Source organism: Petaurus breviceps, unplaced genomic scaffold (genome assembly GCF_028583685.1).
Source record: "Petaurus breviceps papuanus isolate PSGF00001 unplaced genomic scaffold, PetGlider_PUasm1.0 90823, whole genome shotgun sequence".
In the NCBI taxonomy this organism is placed as follows: domain Eukaryota; kingdom Metazoa; phylum Chordata; class Mammalia; order Diprotodontia; family Petauridae; genus Petaurus; species Petaurus breviceps.
In genome coordinates this window covers 11,376,111-11,393,856 of record NW_027187352.1, presented here as the reverse complement: position 1 = coordinate 11,393,856, position 17,746 = coordinate 11,376,111, and the positions used below count along the sequence as shown (strand labels likewise).

Below are 17,746 nucleotides of genomic sequence, written 5' to 3'. Positions count from 1 at the left end.
AACCTAGGTTTGAAAGTGATCTTTGACATTTAGTAGTTGTGTGGCCCCAGGGAAATCACTTAATATTTCTGAGTCTTCATTTCCAACTCTATAAAGTAGGTATAATATTAATTCTTATATTGCCTTCCCCTCAGGGTTCTTGTGAATCAGGTTATTTGTAAACATTTAAGCACTATGTAAGGGTAAGATGATTTTTATTATTTTCATGTTAGCTGCATTGAATCATGGCAAGAATAATTGGCATTTATATGGCCAATTAAAATTTCTAAGTTCTTTTACATATGTTACCTGATATGAAGAGGACTTACCCACACTAGTACCTAGGATTTCTGATTAGATTGTTAAAATCTCAGTCTCTTACATTTTAGTCATACCTCAAATTCATGCCTAGTATCAAATCTTACATCTGGAAAGATTTTTGCTTAAAATAACCCATATTTTATCAGAAATTTCCATCTTCAAGTGGCTTTCCCATTTTCTTTGATTAGCAGAGCTCTTGGAATGAACTCTCCAGTCCTGATGGCTTTGGGCTTTGATTATCACTCAATCTCATTCTTCTCTTAATCTTCCATCAAGAATAATATATTACCCACCCTCTGGTTTATCATCATTACATTGAAGCATTTCCTCCATGAAAGGATAGCCTAACTCTCTTCTAAGAAATATTTGGGCTAGATTTGTCCAGGGGACATTCTCTGTCCCTTAAGTCACCTGCTTACCATAGGCAACATGAATCTAGAAATCCAAATTGTAGTTATCTGTTGATCACTTGCTAAAAATTCAAAGAGGTACAAAACAAGGAACATTAGAAGCAAAACCAGAAGGAACTTGAACACAGAATTCTATACTATAGAATATAAGATACTAGTAGTAGAGGGTCACCTTATAACATCTATGATCTTTGAACACAAAATATTCAGACTCTTTAGAATCAAGAATAGAGAAGAGTTCGTCTTTCCTTATTTTACCGTCAAGGAAGAAATTCTCAGGTAAGGGAATTCATGAAACTAATAGATGGCACAAAAGGACAAGAACCCAAGTCTCTTAATTCCCAGAGCAGTGTTCTTTCCACTATTGCCAAGCTGCAGCCTCTTTCCTCGAGGACTTGTAATCTATTTAAAGAAACAAAGGAGTGACAAACATTAAGCAATCGGTAAATGCCCAAATATAGCATAAAATTGAGAAAGATTATAAATACATAGGAGCTGATAGGAGAGGGATAACATTGAGCCCTCATCACCTTTGTTCTAGACTATTTCAATGTTTTTTTTGGACTCTCTATTACTAAAACACTTAGAATGTCACTCCCCGAGTTCAAATCCAGCCTCAGACACTAGCTGTGTGACCCTGGGCAAGTCACTTCACCCTGTTTGTCTCAGTTCCCTCATCTGCAAAATGAGCTGGAGAAAGAAATGACAAACCACTCCAGTATCTTTGCCAAGAAAATGCCAAATGGTTCACAAAGAGTCAGACACAACTGAAACAGCCTAACAACAATGATGTTGTTTGATATGTTTGAGAAACTTGTGACCTGTCATAAATAATACTGGATTCATGGAAGTTCCACACTCATGTCTTTGAAAAATTAAAAATAGATTCATATTCAGGAGGATGGAATATCTTAATCTTTAGAATTCAAATGACTTTCCAAGATTTCTTAGTCTTGGGTTATTGATCTGAGTAAATACATGATTGAATATGTTTGGGCAGTTTCTCCAAAAGACATGTTGCTTATTAAAGATTGTCCTGACTCTCAATATACATAAGAGAAAACTGAGTAATACAAAATGATTTTACTTTCCTAAATTCACAATGAGTTAATCAGCAAATATTTATTAAGCATTGTCCTAAGGTTTGTGAGTACAGAGTAACAGCAAAAACCGTTCCTATCCTCAAGGAGTTTGCATTCACACAACTTCTTAGTGGCAGAGCCAGAATTGTTCTGATTTCCCAAAGAGCCTTTGTTGGTCTGGTGAGGAAGGAAGAAAGGACTACAGAATTATTATGGAAAGAAATGAGGAGCTGAGAGAAAATCTCAAGTGATATCAAATTGTAACAGTAATAATAGCTTACATTTTTATTGAGCACTAAATAAAATTGACCCAAGATTTCATTGGTATGAAGCAGGAATTCTTAACCTTGGAAACATGAGCTGCTTCAAATACATACATATATATGTGTGTGTGTGTGTGTGTGTGTGTGTGTGTACGTATATATAAAACTATTTTAGTACAACTAATTTCCTTTGTAATCCTTGTATTACATTTTATGCATTTAAAACATGATTCTGAGAAGGGGTCCCCAGGTTTCCCCAGACTGACTAGCAAAGGGGTCCAGGACACAAAAAAGGTTAAGGACCCCAAGTAGTGTTTCTAACAGAGAAATGCCTTTTATTAATTCAAATAGACACTTTTTTTCCTGCAATTTATGGGCTCAGAATGTTGCCTAGGACCAGAAGAGGCAAATATCTCTTGGTCAGGGTCATGTGTACCTTGTTCAGGGTCACACAGTCTGCATGGAACAGGGGGGATGCACATGAGTCCTGGCCTTCCCAACTCCAAAATAACTCCTTATGCACTGTACCAGAGGTGTCAGACACTCTGCCAATGTGAACTGTAACAGTCCTGAGATTAAAATAGAACTAGGAAACACTTAAGAAAACAAGTAAGTTAATAAAAATAAATTTATAAACAAGCATGGCTTTCCAAGTGAGCATTCAGCATACAAACATCTTTATATATAGATTTAATGGCCCTCATTTCCATTTGGGTTTGATATGACTACACTATATTTTGCTGTCCCTCAGTAGTACTTTATAATATATTATTATTATTATTATTATTATTATTATTGACAGGTAGCATTTACATGTCACTTCAAAATTTATTATTAACATATATTAACACTTCAACAATTTACAAATATTATCTCATTTTATCATCTCAACAACCCTGTGAGGTAGATGCTGTGATTATCCCAATTTTACAGATGAGGAAACTGAGGCTAAGAAGTTAAGTGACTTGTTCAGGAGTTATACATCTAGTAAGAATCTAAGGCCAGATTTGAACTCGGGTCTTCCTGACCCTAGGTCTAGTGCTCCATCCACCATGCAAGTGCTTTCTGTATGATAAGGTAGCATTATTATGCTATCAGCCCCATTTTTGGTGGGGGGGGGGAATGAAGGCTGAGAGAGACCTAGGACAGTTCACTTTGAATCATATATATTCAGGAGAAATACTGTCAAAGCATGCCAAGGCCCTTGTGTGACGTTTCATAATTTTTACAAGCAGGGATGGGAACAAATGATTTCTCTCTGGGTGCATTCACCTTTATTTTATTTTTGCATTTTTTTTGGAGGCAGTCAGGGTTAGCTGACTTGTCTAGGGTCACATAGCTAGTAAGTGTCAGATTTGAACTTAGGTCCTCCTGACTCCAGGGCTAGTTCTGTGTCTACTATGTTACTTAGTTGTCCCTTCAATTTTAAGATAGATAAATAAATTCTGAGCTGATGGACCCAAACCCCAGTGTTAATGAAGGAGTCCTTCATTGTTAAATGGATCATAGAATGTTGGAAGAGTACTTCTGAGAAATATTCAAAACTTTTATTTAAATAGCTCTTGGAAGTACATATAAAGTGCTTTACACTTGTTATTTCATTTAGGCCTTCTAGCAAACTGCAAAGTAGGTGTTATCATACACATTTTGTAGATTAGAAAACTGAGACTCAGAGAGACTGATTTACCTATGTTTATACAAAGTCCCAAAGATGATATCTGGGAATAGATTTTCCTGACTTCAAATCCAGTGCTCTCTTTGCTATGCCTCAAGTTAGTTTGGGTCCATACTGTCCAGGAACTTGAAAAAAAAAAAAGAAAAGTTAGTTTGGTTCCTATGGGAAATGTGCTACCACTGAAAATTTTTGAGGTGAAAAGGGTAACTGACAGAGCTCAATCCTGTTGGTTAGAGGAATGTCTGTCCCAAGCATGTGAAGATTTTCCCCAGTGAAATGGGTAGGTGAGAACAATTAACTGAACCTCCGTAGCTTTACTATGCCTATATCTAATGGGGGGAGATACTTTGGGATCTGGTGTAGCTTTTTGTACCCCCTCAAACCATACCACATTGGAAGTTCCTTGCTTCATCCAATTGTTAGGCCAAGATGGTATAGGACAAAACCCTTGATTCAGAGTCAAAGATCCTGGATTTAAAACCTCACTATTGCTTCCTACCTTAAACTTTGGATACTCAGCCTCTTTGGTACCCAGTTTCCTCACTTGTGAATTGAAAAGGCTAGGTTATTTGACCTCATAGGTCCCTTCCAACTCTATACCCCATGATCCTGCTTTTCCTCAATCTCAGTTATTAGCAGAGTCACAGTTTATTTCTTCTAGGATCTGGTATCCATGCTCTGTCTGTCACACCAAGTCCATGTGTATTGAAGCATCTGAAATGTTTCTAATTTGAAAACAATTCTGGTAAATGAAGGATCATTTTCAAAGCTTCAGGGACAAATCTTATCCATTAACCAAGAGTTTCTGCACATAATCCATATATAATAGCATGCTAAATTGGAGTGAACACTACTTTCTGAAATGGGAAGACTGGGGGTGAAAAATGGGCAATTCCATCAGCTATAAGTAATTAAAGAAATACTCTCAAGATAGCAACCTTCAAATTTAAAAATGTGTCCTCTCCCCTAGTGTTTCTCCTAGTATTGTGGATCACTGAAATGGAAAGAATCTTCACAATCAATTATTTTATTTCACCTCTGAGCCTCTTTGTAAGATTTTTGCATTTCATCTATCTAGTGCAATGGACAAGTGCATGCGTGTGACTAAATGGAAAGATTCCTAAATTGGGAGACTAGTTGACATTTATCTAGTTTTTGAATGTTGGCCAACCACTTTACTTGTCATTTCCTTTGATCTTCATGGTAACCCTATGAAGCAGGTACTATTATTATCCTCATTTTACAGATAAGGAAACTGAGGTGGAGAGACATTAAATGACCATCCCAAGGTTATACAGTTAAAGTGAGGTGGGTTTTGTGGCTTTATGTCTTGCCTTTAGTCATTTTTTGAGGAAGGAATTGTGGCAATTGGGGTTAAGTGACGTGCCCAAGGTCACACTAGTTAAGTGTCAAATGTCTCAGGTCCTCCTGATTTCAGGACTGGTGCTATATTCACCATTTCACCTAGCTGTCCCTAGCCTTTTGTCTTGATGTTGCTACTGTTGACCTCAGTGACTCAATTTACTGTTTGAGTCTCTAGTTGCCTCATTGGATGAGATAATCACAAAACAGGTAGCCTCATGTTAGTGCAGAGAGATACTGAAAAAAAATTAAGAGCCAAACCTGTTCATTTAATTTTCTAAAAATTGTCTCATGCCAGGATTTTTGTATAACTTAAAGTATTTCTTTAGCTGTAAAGTCAATTTTTTTGTGTGTACAATGATAAAATAATAAAGGATAAGCGTCAAAAAATTAGAATAAGGAAGTTGCTCTATTTTATAAGACATATTGGAATTGGGGATTAAACAACCTTTTTTTTTTTCTTTTTCAGAATGCATCTTGGACTAGATAATCTAGGAAGTCCTGTTTGAGTCAGTTTAACATTTCTCAGTTCTCCCATCTTTGAAATGGGTGCAAATCAATTATTTTTTTTCCTCAATTCTACATTGTGCTATCCTCTAGGGAAGACACAAAGACCTGGTCTCAACAGCCATTCATTAGGAAGAAGGCTATAAGATTATTTGCAGAAGCAAATAATGATAATATAGAGCAGGGCTTCTTGAACTTTTTCCACTTTTTGGTTTTAACAGTGTTAGTTGACATTGTGTGAATTACTGAAGTAATGCCCAGTGCAAAGTATGGATGCTTTGTATTTAGAACCAAGGCTGCAGTGAAGTTATGGGATACACCACCAGTCAACACTGTTAGAAACATCTCAGATTCTTTACGCATTTGATTTTGAATTAATTTTTGGTCATTGGTGTTCAGAAACCTTTTAACTGTTTCCAAATTTTTCACGACCCCATATTGGGTCACAACCCACAGTTTAAGAAGCACTAAACAGAATAATACAGAATAATGTAGAATAATATTGATAGGGTAATTAAGAAATACAAGCATCTGTTCTATGTAATGTCAGAAGGAAGAAAGATTATCATTTGTGGATATATACAGAGAAGATTTTCTTTGGTTTGGACTTTAACTGTTCAGCAATAACTAGTAGGGAGAGCCAAAGAGAGCATTTCAGGCATGGAGAGCAGTGTGAATGACCTGAGTTCTAGCGCTCTGAACCTGGGTTAAGTCACTTGAGCTGTTTAACTCGCTCCATGAAATGGTGTGTGCATATTGGCATGCTCTAAGGTAGAGCTGAGGTTACAAGGTTATTTAGAGGAAAGTAGTTTGTAGGGATTATTGTGATATATGATTGCAAGTTTTTTCATTGTTTTTGTTGTCAGGGCAGGACGGATCAAGTATGGCCAGAAGAAGGAAACCACTCAATAAGGAATGCCTGGAAGTCTTTGAAAGTCTAACCAGGAATTTAAACAATAAGGTAGAAAGGAGCAGGCAAGTACACAAGACTGCTTCTCAAAAGTTCCCATGAGCGATACTTATCAACTGGGGAATGGATTAACAAGTTGTGGTATATGATTGTGATGGAATAGTGTCATGCTATAAGAAACAGTAAGGGAGAGAGTTTCAGAAAAGCCTAGGAAGACTTATATGAACTTATGCAAAGTGAAATGACTAGAAGCAGGAGAATGCTAAACACAGTAACAGCAATATGGTCATGATAATCAACTATGAAAGACTTAGCTACTTATGATCAAGATAATAATCCAAGACTTTTAAAGGACTCATGATAAAAAATGCTATCCACCTCCAGAGAAAAAACTGATGAACTCTGAGTGAAGATTGAAGCATTTTTTTCCAGTCTCTTTATTTTTTCCTACTTTTGTTGCAACATAGCTAAGGAATTATGTTTTACCTTACTTCACATATATAATGGGTATTATATTTCTTGCCTTCTCAGTAGGTGGGCCAAGGGATTGATGGAAGGAGAGAATTTGGAATTGAAAATTTAAAATAATAATTTTAAAATCCTTTGAAAAAAGAGCCCTGAGTTTGGACTCAGAAAACCTGGGTTCACATCTCAACTCACTTGCTATCTATATAAATTTTAAGTTACTGAAATTCTCTGTACATCAATTTCCTCATCACTTAATCCACAAACATTTATTAAGTGCTTATTATATTCAAAGCATCATGCTGTTTAGGTGGGGGCTCTGCCTACCCAAAAACATTTGGAGTTTCATGATATGTTGTTGTGGAACTGTCTCAAAGAATTCAGAATCAGACTACCTCTAATCCAAATATAGGCATTTACTGAGATTGGCACTTCTCATGAAGCAGGCTAAATTCCAAGAGGAACCAGCAACTTCAGAGAAAGCAAGATGGATTTTTTAACATAATGATGCAATTACATAATAGAAATAATGAATGTTAAAAAGTCAGGAGAGGTTTGTCAAGGGAGTAAGTAATGGAGGAGGGGTCCCATCTATGGTTCTGGTCATGCTACCCTCCAATTGGCTAGCTATTGTGGTCCTGTCTGGTCAATATATATAGTTGGATATTGTGGTCCTGTCTTGGGTTAGCTGGAAGTGATTGTGATTGAATACAAGAACATACCTGTTTCTGTGGGAATGGGTCTGGGGGCAGTTTCCAGGTAGAGGCAGTAGCTCAGTTCCCATCACATGGACACACCTGTTGTTTCTTTGGGAACTAAGATTTCAGGGACACACCTGTTGTTCCAGTGAGCAGTGAGGCACATATGAAGAAGTTAGGACATTGGTAGAGGGCCTAGGTAGTTTCAGTGGGGCCTATAATGAAGTTAGACTATTGGGGCTGAGGGCAGCTTTATTAGGATTCCATCAATGCTAAGCTCTGAGAGTCAAAAAAGGATAAAATCACAGTCTCAAATCTCAAGGAAGTTACACTTTAATGGGAACTCAACTTGTAAATAATTATAAAGGGAATTATAAAGTTAATGACTGCGTTAGCTAATCTCTAAAGCCATTGACAGTTCTGCATCTCTGGTCTTTATGGTCCATTCCTCTCTTCCTCCTCTTCTGCCTTGAAGTTTTTCTCTGGTGGATATTGGCAAGGTTCTAATCCTTATTTACGAAAACTTGCCTAGGAGCATATGAATGACTCACTCTTTTCTTGTCTCTCTTTATAGATGTTCCATCTCTGAAGAAAGTGGATCATTCTCCCTAGGACAGTGGACAATTTAGCATATGGTGCAGGGATTCAACGCTCAACTGGCAGGCAGCATTGGTGAGTCACTTGATTTTATTCCTCAAATTTTAGAGCACAGGCCTTGAGCAATGTTACTGGGACGACTCACTTCTATCAATTAGGTCCCTGCTCAGAAATGTGGGCCAAACATAATGCAAAATGTGCATCTTGAAATAGCTATATACAAATAAAATATGTCAACAAAACTATATTTAAATGCCCTCAAGAAGTTTTTTTTTAACCAAACCTTCCAGTGGATCTTGTTGCAAAGTGAACTTTTATAAAGCGAATAAATTGCCTTTTGCTGCTGGTGGTTGTTTTTTAGCAAATATGAACTTTCTGTGTTTCATCTAGTGGTTTCCTTAAAGTGGGGTGTCTCCCTAGTTTATTCTATGTGCTATGCATCTGAAGTTGCTCAGTCCTTCTTAAATGTTATTAATTTGTCAGTCAGTAAATATTTAATGTGTCTATTATGTGCTTACTAGGGGCCAGGCATTGTGCTAAGCACTGGGGATACAAAGTAAGTCAGAAGATGTTCCCTACTCCAAAAGACCTCACAGTCTAATGGGCTATTGTTTGGTGTGATTTGTCCTTCAATCTCAAAGAGGACCATGACATCAGGAAGGTGATGCCATGACTTGCAAGTGAATTGGATTTAAGTGAAGGAGGGCTGTGCAAAGTCACCAGCCTCACTCTCTCCTCTGGAGCCATCTGGGTCCAGTGTCAAGATAATAGATCAGGACAACTGGAGATGGCCTTGTCTAATTGGCAAGACAGCATGCAAACAACTATGTACATGCTGTGTATAGGAGATAATCAAGGGAAAGCAATGGCATGAAGGAGGATTGGGAAAGGCTGCCTGTAGAAGGTTGGATTTTAGCTGAGACTTGAAGACAACCAGGAGTCCAGGAGGCAGAAGTGAGGAACAAGAGAGTTCCAGACATGAAGGACAGTCACTGAAAAATGCACAGGGTCAGGAGATGTAATGTCTTGTGTGGTGAACAGCAAGGGGGTCGGTGTCTCTAGATCTTAAGGTGGATTGGGGGAGAAGTATGGTAGGATATAAAAAAGGGAAAGAAAATGAAAAACGACACTTTGTTTATATAAAATACTTGACTGGCCTCTAATAGTCAATTGTAATCCCTGTCACCAATGAGAGTAATAGCACTTATGTCAATGACCAATACTCTTATTTCCTTTTTCATTTCTGCCTTTAGATAGTTCAGCTTTTTCTGAGTTCCACGTACCATAGATCAAAAACGGATTGATTTTGTTCATTTCAAGTTCTCCTTCTTTTTCAAGTCCATATTCTGTGTGTAATATTTTTTAAATTGAGGTATAATTAAATTATACTTTCTATTTATAAACTTAATATTAATTAAAGTAACAATGAAAAAACCCACAGAAAATGAAGAATGATCACATTCATAAATCCAGCAAAATTTAAGGTCTTTGAGTACACGGACTGATGTTTTCACTTTTCTTTTTGAATTCTTGGTGCCCATCTGTATCATCTGTCCCAGATGAACGTGAAGTAGGCTAAACTCTGTGGGAGTTCCTAAACTTTTTGTGCATCATAGACTCCTCTAATAATGTAGGGAAACCTAAGTAATACTCCTTCTTGGAATGATATTTATTGCCTATATCAGTAATTGAAGGAAATGGTAAAGTTTACTTTGAGGTCAGCAAAAATAAATATATAAATATGCCATTTTTTTTTCCTGTCCAAGTTCACAGATTCCCCCCCATTCCACTCCCTCTAAAGTTTATTCACAGACAGCTTGGGGGGTTTGTAGACTCCAAATTCAGAATCTCATTCTACAGGCTATCCATTCAGATTCATGTTGAAATATAAGCAATGGATGTCCTTTATCCTTTGCAATGTGGATGACTAGGCCAGACTCCTTTGGGGGATGGCCATTCTCTTCCCAGAAGGCTTTGCCATGTCTTTGACCCAGATGCAATATCACCTACTAAGTGGTTCTGCGATTGAATGCTGGGCCCTGAGTCAGAAGACTTGAGTTCAAATGTACCCTCAGGCATTTACTAGCTGTGTGACCCTGGGCAAATCTCTTGATTTTTGTTTGTCTCAGTTTCTTTATTTGTAAAATAGAGATGACAGCACCTACTTCACAGGATTGTTATGAAGATCAAATGAAATAACAATTAAGGTAAAATAAATATTTATAATAAATAAAAACACTCAGTATACCACCTGGCACATTGTGGCTGTTTCATAAATGTTAGTTATTACTATCACTACTACAAAGAGAGCATCTGCAGAGCAAGAGTTCCACAGGATAGACAGGCACAGAAAGGTTGAAATCTGCACTGCTGGAGAGAAATCCCAAATCACTGGGATCACAGATGCATTTGAAAATATCCTTACTGCTCAGTCAGAGTGTCTGGGACGTAGTGGGTACTTTAAAAATGCTTATAGAATTGAGTTGAAAACCTAGAATATATTTTGGCAAAAAAGGGGAAAAAATGGATTTCCCTTTAGTTGGAAAAAAATGTATGCCTACCAAAAGCCACCCACTTGCATAGGAAGGAAGGAAGGAAGGAAGGAAGGAAGGAAGGAAGGAAGGAAGGAAGGAAGGAAGGAAGGAAGGAAGGAAGGAAGGAAGGAAGGAAAGAAGAAGAGGAAGGAAGAAGGAGGAGGAGAGAGAAAGAAATAAAAGAGAAGAAAAGAAAAGAAAAAGAAAGGTACTTTTCATTTTCATTTTTTAAAAATGTGCTCTCTGGCTCACAGAATCTGAAATTCTGGGTCTAAAATTAACCATATGAATTCATCTGTGTTGATCAGAACACTTAGTATCTGTGCCCAGACCAGTGGCTAGCATTAGATCAGTAGTTCACACAGCCAGGGGCATGGAGAAGCATATTCACTGTTTGAAGCCTGCCCTGACTTCTAATGAAAAATATGATGAAGAGACTTGCCTGCACACTCTTGAAAAATGGCATCTCAAACTCTCTCTTGCAAAACAAGAGATTGCAATGATTCGGGTAGTAGAAAGTCAACTACTGATGAGGGAATCAATGCCTAGAGCACATTGCAGGCATCTGCTTGACTTTTCAAGGTTTTTAAGTCTTAGGGTAAGTCTGGCTTGTGAAAGTGAGCGAGACACTCAAATTTGAAAGGAAAAACAAAGTTCCTAACAGACATGGGAAACAAATGGTGGGTTTCATTCTCTGCTGAGAGATTAGAAAACCAGACTTTACCACCAAGCTGTCTTTATTTTCTCTCATCTTCACCATTTCACATGGGAATTTCTGATTGTAATTCTGTAATTCACACTTTGTTCATTTTTTCACAACAGTTTTATTGCTCTTATAAAAATAATGGGGTGCTGCCACAGTTAAAGGGCCATGTTTTATTCAGTCTTTCTACTGCATTCCCAAATAAACTAGTTGCTGACTCTGGTCCCTACTGCTGTAGTCCAAAAAACAATTTCCACCATGGTTAGATGCTTGAGAATCCCATTCAAAGGTAGAGGATCTAAATATGAAGATTAGGAGTTGTAACTGGCTCTTAACAAACTAATAGGTAGCTAGGTGGTTCAGTAAACAGAGTTGGGGGGCTGCAGGAAGACCTGAGTTCAAATTCAGTCACAACAACTGTGTGACCCTTGGCAAGCCACTTAACCTATTTGCCTCAGTTTCCCCATCTGTAAAAAGAGGATAATAATAGCACCAACTTCCCAGAGTTGTTGTGAGGATCAAATGAGATGATTACAAAGCACTTAGGACAGTATCTGACACATTTCTATGTAAACATTGTTATTGTTGTTGTGGTTAATAATAATAATAAATGTAACAAGAGGAACTTAGCTACTGCCCAAATAAATTCTGGGCAGAACATGTGGAAAATGCTTTGCAAGCCTTAAGTTTTGTTATTATAACTACTATATTAAGTTAATAAAACTACCAATAGGGATGTTTTGAATTTAACTTAAAACCTCCTAGAGCCCTCTGTCCACCTCTCATTCTCTTCAGTTTCTTCCTTTCCTCATCTCTCCTCTCTTTGCCTACTTCCTTGTACCCCCAACCCCAGCCTCATGTGTTTTTCTCACAATTTCTTGCACTGTGTATAAATATGTAAATCTATATACATATGTGTGTATATGCAATTCCCTCTATCTCCCTTCCCCCTCTCTCTTCCCTCTACTTCCCCCTCTCTCTTCCCTCTGCTTCCCCTCCCATCTTTCTTCCACCCTTTCCTTCTAATCTCTCCAGTAAACTTAAGTTCAAATCCCACCTCAGACATTTCTGAGGTACGTGGCTATGAGCAATTAACTCTCAAAGCTTCCATTTCCTCATTTGTAAAATAGGGAGAACAGTACTTGTATTATGTTTGGTTCAAAGGCTGTGGTGGAATACAGATTAAACTTGTTCTTTTTGGCCCCAGAGGGCATGCTGGATAGAAATTACAAAGAGGAAAATCTAGGCTTGATATAAGGAAAAATTTTCTAACAATTAGAGCTATCCTGAAATTGAATGAGTTTCCTCAGGAGTTATTGGTACCATCCCCCCGAGGTCTTCAAAGAAAAACTTACTGATTATTGGGGTCCATGTTTTATTTGATGATAATTCAAGTCCTTTCTAACTCCAAAAAGCTTTGATTCTGTAATATTTGATGTCCCTTCTGTCTCTAAAGTTATAATTTTACATGAATGACAGAATCATTTAGGACTTCTTTGCAGCTAGAGCAGCTAGGTGAATAGAGTTTTGGGCTTGGAGTCAGAAAGACCTGAGTTCAAATGCTGTCTCTGAAACTTACTATAAGCACTCAACTACTCTCAGCCTCAATTTCCTCATTTGTAAAATGGGAATAATAATAGCACCTACCTCTCATAAACTTTAAAACCTATTAATGTTAGCTAGCTACTAGCTATTATTAAGGGAACTTTAGTGAGTCCTGGTAGACTTGGAAGTGATCAGATTAAACTTCTGTGCACCCTGAATATTGAAATCAGCCTTCCATGCATTGTGCCAGTTGGCTACAGACATAGCATTTACAGAAACTGACATAGGATAGCTTCCAGGTAGCAACCCCCTTTCCACTGACCCCCATCCCACTCTCCTCCTTGCTGCTGCCAAGGGGGATATCACCTCTCTGTTGTGACTGAGTCACAAGGCTGGAAGGAATTAGCCACGTAAGAGTGGTCTGCACTCAGCTTCACGTGTGGTTTCTTTAACATCTTGAAGTATTTTTCGAATGTTTGGGGTTTGGCAGAAGCTGATATTCTTCCTGCCAAGCCCCCAGCCTCCTTTCATGTCAAGCTCAGATACACCAAGCAGCAAACTTTATCCTGTTGATCTTGCCTCATGTTCACTTACCTCATCAAAATGGCGCCTTTAAACAAGTGGTTTGACATGGAAGAAAGAAAACTGTGGACTCTTAATCAAGGTTCTGTGTCAGCTGAGTCCCTCCTGGGCCATTTTCTTAACCACACACTGATTCTGTCTGTCATGTTCCCACCCCTTCAACTCATCCAAATGAGAATGGATTTTTCCCCTGAAGTTGGTAGTGACTGCTCTTCTAAGCAGGTTTACTAAGGCCAGGAGGGCAGGGGCAGCGCAGGTAGAGGTAAAGGAGAGGAGAAAGGTGGAGAGGAAGAAAGAGAACAGATAAAGAAAGAGTTGAAGGAGGAATGAGGGAGAAAAATATTTTAAAGAAGATAGAGAAAGGAAATGTGATAGGGAGTGAGGAGGTTCCTTAATCACAGATGCTTCAGAGAATTTCCTGAGCAGGATGTAAGGCCTAGAGACACACAGAAAGCATTGAAAGAGGACAAATACTGAATAGTTTAGAGTTTCTTGATCTTATATGTGTCCTGGTCTCTTTGGCAATCTGATGAAACTTAGGGACCTCTTCTAGGAATCATGTTTTTAAATAATGAAAAGAAATGCTAAATTTCAGTTAGAGGTTAATGAAAATAAAGACATGTTTTTTTCCCCAATCCACATTCATGGACTTCCTGATATCCATCATTGGAGCCTAGTTTAAGAACCTCCTGTATAAAAGAGAAAAAAAGGAAAAAAAACACCCACTGGATCTGATGACATAGGACCCGGATTCGGATCCCAGTTCTCCAACTTACCACTTATTAGCTGTGTCAGTTTAAGTAAGTATCTTTACCTCTCTGGGCATGGAAGGTCTGAATTCAGTATTCTTCAAGGCTCCTTTTACTCCATCAGTCAATCAGGCGATAAATATTTATTAAGTGCCTGCTGTATTCCACTTTCTATGTTAAGCTCTGGGGATACAAATATGAAAAAGAAAGGCATTCTCTAACCCCCAAGAGTTTACAATCTAATGGAAAAAGACAACACACAAAAGGAAACTGAAAAACTGGGCCTCTGAGAGGAAATATACTCTACAAGTGTGGGGCATGATGAAGTTCATTCTCAAGAAGTATAGTCCTATGGGAAATGAAGATGGCTGGCCCAAGAGCCATATTTAAATAGAGGTTTTGGGAGAAAGTCTTTGTTCTACCCTCCAATCACAGGGGCAAAGGGTACTAAGGATACCAAAGCTGATGCAATATCACAGGATAATGGGTCTCCTGAGGACAGGGCTTGTGGGGGCATGATGGAGTTCAGTCCCTTACATTTCCCTTCTCTAGCATTTGTAGGCAAATGAAATCAGCTTAACAATTCAGTATCATTGACAGGCTAATGGGTTTTATCATCATGGTGCTTAATCTGGAATCAAAGGGTTGAATCTCTGATTTCTCCATTTACTTGTCTATCTTGGGTAAGTTAGTTACCTACTCTTAATTTTAGTTTCTTAATCTTTAAAATGAGGGGTTGGATGAGATGGCCTCTGGGTTTAAGTCTATAATCCTATGATCCAGAATGTGTAAATGTTTCACCACTAGAAAAATGTTCATTATATCCATATCTTTTGGAGAGATGAGAGATGGGCATAGAACAAATGGATGATAGAACTTAGATGTGTCCAAAACTTGCTGAATGTCCTGACTCCAGAACATCAGTGATTAATGGATTAATGTCAAGTTGGAGGTTAATTTCTAATGGAGTGCCTCAGGGAACTGCCCTGGACCTTATGCAGTTCAACATTTTTATCAATGACTTGGATAAAGCTACTGGGAAAATGTTTATCAAATTTGTGGATAGCATGGAATTGGAACAGTTAGAAGACATGTTGGATGAAAAGAGCCAGGATCAAAGATTATTTCAACAGGCTCTTAGAACATTGGGCCAAATAATCAGATGAAAAGGACTAGGAATAAAAGTATGTTTGGGTTAAACAAAGCAACTTCACAAGAACTACAGGGATAAGGCATGGGTAGACAAAAGTTACTTCACAAAAATATCAATTCATGTGAAAAAGATATTGAGAGCTTTAATGAATCCAAGGCTAGTGAGCCAGGGGAGTGACATTACAGCCACAAAATGCTAATGTGATTTTATCTCAATATTTCTACAGAGCTATAATGTCATTCTACTATGTAGGCATTCCCTCTGCCAATGTGCTGGCAACTTAGATGTGTTCTCTCATCCTGTGTGATTTCTGTCTACTTTGCTCCATAAATCTCTCATGGAGGGAGAATCTACCCATCACCCTGAAGGCCTTCCTCTGATTCTTTGCCTATTTAGTACAAAACATTGCAGCATTAAAGGTGTCTATTTGTTATCCCTTATATTACATGACATGCTCACTTATTTTCCAGTTCTACAAGTCCTTGATGAAATAGTTTTAGGCTTCATTTGTAGAGACATAGTATCCAGAATGACAGTGATAATTGTTCTTCTGCATTCTCTACTAGAGCCTGAAAAAGATATGCATAAGGTATTCAGGATTGGGTCCCGTGTTTCAGGAAGAATATTTATTAGGTCCAGAAAAAGACAACCAGGTTAGATAGTAAGTAGGCTCAGATTCATGTCATATAAAGACTAGTTGAGAAAACTGAAGTTATTTTTTAAATTAGATATATTGTATTTTTCTAATTACATGTTAAAACAATTTTTAACATTTTTAAAGTTATCTTTCCCTATCTTTCCCTCCCTCCCCAAGATGGTAAGCAATCAGATATAGGTTATACATATACAATTATATTAAACATTTCCATATTAGACTTTTTGTACAAGAAAACTCAAATAAAAGAAAAAGAAGGAAAGAAAGTGAAAAATAGCATGCCTCAATCTGTATTCAAACAATATAAGTTCTTTCTCTGGAGGTGGATAGTATGCTTCATCATGAGTCCTTTGAGATTATCTTGCATCATTGTACTGCTGAGAATAGATAAGTCAATCATAGTTCTTTACTGTGCAATATTGCTGTTACTGTGAACAACATTCTCCTGGTTCTGTTCACTTCACTTTGCATCAGTTCATGTAAATCTTTCTTGTTTTTTTCTGAAATCATCCTATTTGTCATTTCTTAACAATAATATTTCATCACAATCATATATCATCTCTTGTCTAGCCATTCCCCAACTGATAGGTATCCCTGCAATTTCCAATTCTTAGCCACCATAAAAAGAGCGACTATAAATATTTTGGTGCAAACACATCCTTTTCCCTATAGACCTAGAAGTTCTATTGCTGGATCAAAGGTTATGCACCGTTTTATAGCCCTTTGGGCATATAGAAAACTGAGTTTGTTTAGCTAGGAGAAGCAGAGAGTGGGGACATGGAAAAGGGCAAAGGGAAGGAAAGGGCAGGGCATAATCTGTCCCTTTTTTTTTTTTAAAGCATGTAGATTTATTCCACTTGGGGCGTTAGGGCAAAATTAGGACCATTGGGTGACAGAAGGTGACAGATTGTCATTCAAAATGAGGAAGAACTCCCTAACAATTAAAAACCGTCTGAAAATAGATTGGGATACTCTGGGAAATAGTGCATTCATTTTTATTAGAGTGTGCAAACAGAGGCTGGATGACTTTCCCTTTTTATATCAGGTTCACACTTCAGGAAAGGGGTTAGACTAGATGACCTGTGTGGTCTCTTCCAAATCTAAAATTCTGTGAAGTGGAAGGAGGTCATGAGTTGGGGGGAGGGGGAAGAAGGCTGGCCTGTGTGAATTTATATTCCCCTGAGCAAATACCTCAACTCATAATTCCAGAGTCTAGACTAGTAGGGGACCCGTAGGGATAGCAAATGTCAAGTGTGCCTGAATCCATAGGCCACTTTGTTACAATCATGGAAGGTGAGTTTCCATCCTGCTCCTCCATCCCCACTTCCTTCCTCATGCCAGTTCAGATAAAAAACTGATATCTTTGTGAGAAATGCCAACATTTTGTTGAGAAGGATCATGTATCCCATTCTTTAATATTCCTTGATCCACTCCCAAACAAGTGACCAGTATTACACTGGTAAATAATTTCATGATCTAGAAGTGAAGGCCTGGTATGAAGTAATGGAACAATTATGAGACAGCAAAGTCAGGAAATTCAGGCTCATGTTAAATGC

At 37.9% G+C, this 17,746-nt stretch overlaps 1 protein-coding gene across 1 annotated transcript in view; it reads left to right on the top strand.

Annotated features, from left to right (window-relative positions):
• TENM4 (teneurin transmembrane protein 4) overlaps positions 1–17,746 on the top strand; it is a 1,707,472-nt gene that overhangs the window by 48,514 nt on the left and 1,641,212 nt on the right. The window contains exon 2 of the mRNA XM_069070949.1: positions 8,247–8,344. The gene's annotated coding sequence lies outside the window, so the exon portion shown is untranslated. The remainder of the gene's footprint in view (positions 1–8,246; positions 8,345–17,746) is intronic.